The sequence below is a fragment of the Lithobates pipiens genome, unplaced genomic scaffold, assembly GCF_037356315.1.
Source record: "Lithobates pipiens isolate NorthernLeopardFrog02 unplaced genomic scaffold, aLitPip1_a1.2 Scaffold_19, whole genome shotgun sequence".
Classification (NCBI taxonomy): Eukaryota; Metazoa; Chordata; class Amphibia; order Anura; family Ranidae; genus Lithobates; species Lithobates pipiens.
Window position 1 is genome coordinate 500459490 of NW_027507764.1, and position 7761 is coordinate 500467250.

Here is a 7761-nt window from a genome sequence, read left to right on the forward strand (position 1 = left end):
GCTAAGTATATAACTTTGGGTTTAGCGCCATAACCTATTATTCATATGTTCGTAAAATTAGGAACAATGGTCTAGCAATTACTTGACTGAGTTCCTCCCTCGGGTGCAAGCCATCTGATCCCAGTGACTTATTAATGTTAAGTTTTTCAAGTCTATGTGTTACACGCCAATAAATACAGTAGTTACTATCAGGTACCTGAAGCAGTGCTGAAAGCTACCAGACTAATCTTTCCCTGTTCAAAAAAAAAAACATGCATGTGTTATTGCTTTTCCTAATAGCATCTCAAAAAGAGGCATATCCCTGCTCTTACAAAAAAACACTACTATGGAGAGGATTTTTAAAGGCACCATTAGACTATAATGGTAGATTAAACGTTAAATATTTTAAAATACAAACATTAAAATCCATGCAGAACACATATCCATACACATGACCATAAATGGAAAAAGGGTAAGGAATGGAGAACCTCCATCAATCAAGATTCATAAATGAGAAAGTGAACCCAATGCGTTTCAACTTTTCAAAGTCTTCTTCAGGGACTTTATACAGTCAGACAGATTCTAAAAAGCAAATCACAACCAAACAGTAAAGAGAATAGGTAGATAGAAATACCAGCAATATAACAGTCCACGTTGCAATAATAACTTACAATGTATTTGATGGAGACCAAACGTGTCTGAATATGTTTGGTCTCCATCAAATACATTGTAAGTTATTACTGCAACATGGACTGTTATATTGACAATATTTCTATGGTAGTATTCCCTTTACTGTTTGGTTGGCAGTTGCTTTTCAGAATCTATCCTTCTGACTGTTTAAACCCCCTAAAGAAGATTTTGAAAAGTTGAAACGCGTTGGGATACTTTTTCTCATGATTGATGGAAATTATCCTTTCCTTCCCCTTTTTCCATTTATGGTCACGTGTAAGGATATGTATTCTGCATGAATTTCAATGTTTGTATAATAAAATATCATAAAATAAAATATCATAGAATTTTTGTTTAATGGTTACTCCCCACTGGGCACAGTCTGGCCCCTGTAAAGTCTGAAGGACAGTAAACTGGCACCTTGTTTAGAAAGTTTGGAGACCCCTGATTTAAACAGCGGCATAGCCAAAATCCTCTCCATAGTAGTGCTTTTTTTTTTTGCTATTCTGTTTTGGGATGTGGCACCACTAATTGGGCAGTTTAGACCTATCTAAAAAATCTGTTTACATATCCTAGCTAAGAGGTCATGCAGGCCTCAAGGAACATCTGCACTTCTATAGCCAACATTAGCAGAAAGACATTACTGTCTGTGGAGTTAATCATATACAAGGCACCCAACAGCCGGAGTGGGATAAGTTTACATGCAGCTTGTTCACTTTGAGTTTGTCTCTGTTAGGATTTACAAAAAAGTATTTTGATGTTTAGAAAGCCCAGTAAAAGATTGTTTCAACTGAATATCCTGTATATTCAGTATTCGCTCCTAGATTTATACAGAAAGCAGTTATCAGATAATACTACAATTGTAGTCAGCCTGTCACAACCTCTTCAATGAAACTCTTAGATTGTCTTGGGACTAATAAACTCAGTGCTACGCCCACCTCTATCTATGTAGGTTGGTAACAGACACTCATGAATCTGAAGCCAAACACTCTTATTCCCTCATGCTGACCACACCTCAAATCTCTTTCTAATAGCCTTAAATCCTCAACATTTCCAAATGGGACCTGTCACGGCATACTGTAAGATCAGATGTAGATTAGAAATTTAATTTATCATCTGGCAAGGTATAAGTTAATGTATTGTGCGTTCTCTGCGCAGGGGGCCGTAAAGAGGGCTGAAAGAAATTTGTGCAAATCCCAACATGTGCTTGCAATATAACCCTGACTTCAAATTCACTAACAGCTACTCTGTAGGTGCTATACATTAAATTGGTGACAGTTTGCAACAATAAGCGCTATTTCGCTTTATTCACGTATGTTTCGGCCAAATAAAAATTGTTTGAAGTTTTGCTTTTTTTGAGACAGATACTTTGGCCACAAATCCTTTGATAAACAAGAGCCTCTGAGCTCATTATTCCCCCCTTAAACTCTAGCTGATAGGAATCTCAATTTTTGTTTGGTTGGGAAAAAGTCCAAAACATACCGGCCACCCCAGCTCAGGCTCAATGCTGAAATATAGAATGATCGCTCATATCATTTTTCTTTTTTCGAGATTCCAAACAAAGATCTATGCCAGCATTTCCTTTTTTTTTTCAATGTTTATGTCTAAAAGTAAAAAATTCTGGTGCTCCTAATTAATGTATGCATTCTAAAGGGATGACACATTTCTCTGCCCAAATATATTAAGGGGAACTCCAAGCAAACAACTAAATACCTAGATTCAATTCATATACAGTATGTGCACTGTCTTACCTACCAACCAAGTTTTAATTCTGTTTAGCCAGTTTTGTGATTTACACTCCTGTGGCCAATTGCACAAATATTAAGGTGACACCTCAATTTTCTGGTTCAGCTGTACAGATTCCAGTGTCATCAGCTTGCTCACTTGGCACTTATTCAGCAGTGTGATGATGTTCATTGATTATTCAGTAAAACGACTGGGGACAGAGTTGTTATATTAGCCACAAAGCATTGTATTATATTCATTTTATTTTACACCTGGTATAAACCAGGGTTCCTCAACTAGGGTTCATCCAGGGGTTGTAGGAGTTCCATGAGCAGTGTGAAGTTTCTGTCTCTTTGATAAGTTCCTATTCATGCCATTGATCTTTTTAGCTATCCCTAAGGGTGTAATTCTTCCCAATGACCATCACACTAATGTATCAAACGTTGTAGATATAGTCATTTTTTTGTGGAGGTTCCTTGAGGACAGAAAGTTATTTCAAGGGTTCCTCTGTGTTGAAAAAAGTTGAGAAAGGCTGGTATAGACTGTACATATTACTTTGTTATCTAATGTTTAATCCAGTGGTCTCCAAGCTGCATTCCTTTGCTTGTCGTTATCTGGCCCTTGGGGAATTATTCCTGCCACTGATACCAACAATGAGGCACAATTCCTCCCACTGACACCAATAATGGGGCATTATTCCTTCTACTGACACCAAGGATGAGTCACTATTCCTTCCACTGACACCAACAATGGGGCACTGTTCCTCCCACTGACGCCAACAATAGGGCACTATTCTTCCCACTGACACCAACAATCGGGCACTATTCCTCCCACTGACACCAACAATGGCGCACTATTCCTCCCAATGACACCAACTATTTCTCCCCCTAATACCAAAGATGGGGCATTGTTTACTCCCACTGGGCACAGTCCAGTCCCCCTAAAGTCTGGAGGACAGTAAACTGGCCCTTTGCTTAGAAAGTTTGGAGACCCCTGGTTTAAGCAGTGGCATAGCAATAGAGGTACCAAATAGGTGCAGTTCTACCAGACCCCTGCTTCTCAGGCCTCCATTGGCACACCTAAATGCCCTTACCATTACCAAGTACATGTGCCGGTTCTTGAGCTGCTGCCCTGTCCCCAAGAGAGCTCACCTCTAAAACTACCCATCTCTACACTCTGATTGGATAACATACAGTTAGGTCCATATATATTTGGACACCGGCACAATTGTCATACTTTTGGCTCTGTATGCCACCAGAATAAAATTAAAACAAAATAATCCAAATGAATTTGAAGTGCAGACTTCCAGCTTTAATTCAAGGGGTGGAACATAAATATCAAGTTCAAATTTTAGGAACTGCAACCATTTTTATACGTTTATACACAGCCCCTCCCCCCATTTTCAGGGGTTCAAATGTAATTGGACAAATGAATATAATCATAAATATAATGTTCATTTTTAATATTTTGTTGAGAATCCTTTACTGACAATGACTGCCCAAAGTCTGGAACCCATGAACATTACCAAAGACTGGGTTTCCTCCTTTCTGATGCTTTGCCGGGCTCTAGGTGCATCTATCTTCAGTGTGTTTGTGGTCTCTATGCCATTAGTTTTGCCTTCAGCAAGTGAAATGTGTGCTCAATTGGGTGGAGATTAGGTGATTGACTCAGCTGTCACAAAATATTCCACTTTATTTCTTTCAAAAGCTCCTGGGTTGCTTTTGCAGTGTGTTTTGGATCATTGTCCATCTGTACTGTGAAGTGCCATCCAATCAACCTTGCTGCATTTGGCTGAATCTGGGCTGACAGTATATCTCTAAACACTGCAGAATTAATTCAGCTGCTTCTGTCACATCATCAATAAACATCAATGATCCAGTGCCACTGGAAGCCATGCATGCCATGCCATCACACTGCCTCCACCATGTTTTACAGATCACGTTGTGTGCTTTGGTTCATGAACTGTTCTAAATCTTTTCCACACTTTTTTCTTCCTGTCCTTCTGGTACAGATTAGTCTTAGTTTCATCTGTCCAAAGATTGCTTTTCCAGAACTGGTCTGGCTTGTTTAGATGTTTTTGGGCAAAGTCTAATCTGGATTTTCTAGTATTCAGGCTTATGAATGGTTTGCACCTTGTGGTGAATCCTCTGTATTTGCTCTTGTGAAGTCTTCTCTTGAGTGTAGACTTTGACAATGATACGTCCACCTCCTGGAAAGTGTCCTTCACTTGTCTGAATGCTGTGAATGGGTTTTTCTTTACCATAGATAGGATCCTGCGATCATCCACCACTGTTGTCTTCTGTGGATATTCAAGCCTTTTTATGTTGCTGAGCTCCCCGGTGCATTCTTCTTTGCCCAGAATGTACCAAACGGTTGATTTGGCCACTCCTAATGTTGCTGCTATCTCTCTGATGGATTTGTTCAGTTTTTGAACCCTTACAATGGCTTGTTTCACTTCCATGGACACCTCCTTTGAACGCATGATGTAGGTTCATCCAATAGATTCTAAATGCAAATACCACCCTTGGATTCAACTCTAGACCTTTTACCTACTTAATTGATGAAGGAATAATGAAAGGAGTAGCCAACACCTGGCCATGAAACGGCTTTTGATTCAATTGTCCAATTATTTTTGGGCCCTTGAAAAAGGGGGGGGGTGGCTATTCTTAAGAGCTGTAATTCCTAAACGCTTACTCCGATTTGGATGTGCATACCTTCAAATTAAACCTGAGAGTATGCACTTTCAGCCCATAGTCATTATATAATTATAGCTTAAATATGTTTTGGTAAATACCTGAAAAAATCTAAATTTGTGCTTGTGTCCAAATATATATGGACCTAACTGTAGCCAATAAGATGGCAGGATAACATAATACATATAATAAATCAGTATTGTCTCTGAATAAGGAGGAATGCAGGGTTCAAGGAAGTATTAATGCAAAGGGTTATTTCAGTTTTTATAACAGCTGTCTAGCTTCCTCATCGCTGTTTCACTGTCTACAGTACAATTGTGGGACAAGGATTATGCATTTGGTAGTCCTACATCTGTATCAAATCAGTTAAGGCTCATTCATACCAACCCCCTTGGGCTGAGTTTGGCACAGAGCAGTCTCACCCCATAGACCAGGCTATTTGCCTTATGAGATATTGCTTTGGTGTGCTGAAAAAGCAGGACCTATTGCATTTTGTGCAGTGCATTCCAATAGATTATGATGAATAGCATAGAGTCAATTGTATTCTAACTTGATCTAACAATCAACTTCTGTCGAATGGGAACGTTGGAATTTTTTAATTCAGTCAGCAGCTGCAATCAATTGATTTCAGCGCTGAATAGTGTTTTCTGACAGTAGAGGAGTCCCCGCTATCAGAATACAGTAGCACAATGAGGTGGATTCCTCCATCCACCTTGCTTGTGTGAATGAGGAGATCCGTGTTTTTTTGTTTTTTTTTGATAAGCCCACCTGTATATATCGAAAAAAAATTACCCATCTATGCCCAACATAGGTAATATTTCTTACACTTATTAGGATATAAAAATTTAAAATTTAACATTTTTTAGCCACTTCAGCCTTGACACCAGAGGGAGAGACATAGAGAGAAAATAGCACCAAAACTGTATAAAAAAGTACAACTGTTTAGCATTATTCTACCCACAAAGCATAATCTAATTTCATGGATGAACTCAAACATTGACAAGTTTACATTCTACATGTCTATGGCAGCCAAATTCCTTTTCCTGGTTCAGTCCGGCTCAGCTATGGCATGCTATTTAGGAGCCCCACACAGGTACTATTTTTTTAATTCTTCCATATGTGCCTGATTGTTAGAGCCATGGGAACCTCGTGAGTATTGTATTTATTACACAGAGATGTAGCTTTTCTGTACACATGTTATGCGGCTGGTTAGGATAGTATAGGTAAACTGCTATACTTGTCAATGAGGTTACTAAGCAGGAAGTCTCTCCTATTTCACTTAGCTGAGATGAAATGACTTTCTGAAACACTTAAAACTGAAGTTTTGTCTAAATACAAGAGGAACTATGTATTTTTTTTTTAATATTGGTGTGTTTGTATATTTCTTCTAGATCTGTGCAATATTCCAGAGTGAAACCTTTCCTCCTGTGCAGGAGCTTTTTGTCCTAAAGACCAGCTGCAAAAAATCCCTCTGATGGGACTTTAAGGGGCATAAACTCCAGAAAGGTCAAGTAATTAATATAAAAGATAACTATTTTATTTGAAAATGTTAAGACAGGAGATTCAAATGTGAAGCTAAAACAATACAATCAATGCAGTTGCAGTGATGATACACAATAATTACAAAGCAGAGAATAGGGATGAGCCGAACACCCCCCCCCCCCAGTTCGGTTCGCACCAGAACCTGCGAACAGACCTAAAATTTGTGTGAACTTTAGAACCCTATTAAAGTCTATGGGACTCGACCGTTCGAAATCAAAAGTGCTAATTTGAAAGGCTAATATGCAAGTTATTGTCATAAAAAGTGTTTGGGGACCTGGGTCCTGCCCCAGGGGACATGTATCAATGCAAAAAAAGTTTTAAAAACATCAGTTTTTTCGGGAGTAGTGATTTTAATAATGCTTAGTGAAACAATAAAAGTGTAATATTCCTTTAAATTTCGTACCTGGGGGGTGTGTAAAGGGCCTGTAAAGGGGTGCATGTTTCACGTGCTTAGAACTGTCCCTGCACAAAGTGTAATTTCTGCAGGAAAAAAAGTCATTTAAAAATTTAAAAGCACTCGTGGCATTGAAAGTCATTGATAAAAAAAAAAAAAGCGTGGGGTTCCCCCCAAATTCAATTACCAGGCCCTTCAGGTCTGGTATGGATATTAAGGGGTACCTCGCGTCAAATTTAAAAAACAAAATGATGTGGGGTTCCCCCAAATATCCATACCAGACCTGAAGGGTCTGGTATGGATTTTAAAGGGTACTCCACGCCAAATAAAAAAAATGACATGGAGTTCCCCCCAAAAATCCATACCAGACCCTGTATCTGAGCATGCAATCTGGCAGGGATGAGAGAGTGCCCCCCTCCTGAACCATACCATGCCACATGCCCTCCACATTGGGAGGATGCTTTGGGGGTCTGTGACCCCTCAAAGCACCGTGTGCCCATGTTGATAGGGACAAGGGCCTCATCCCCACATCCCTGGCCAGTGGTTGTGGGGGTCTGCGGGCAGGGGGCTTATCAGAATCTGGAAGCTCCCTTTAACAAGGGGACCCCCAGATCCCACCCCCCCTGTTTGAAATGGTAACAGGTACATTGTACCCCTACCATTTTTACAAAGAAAGTGTAAAAAATCTCTGTAAAAGATCTCTCCCGATGGTCCAGAGCAACGCATCCTGTCTCCACCGAAAATGCTGTGGGAATCTCG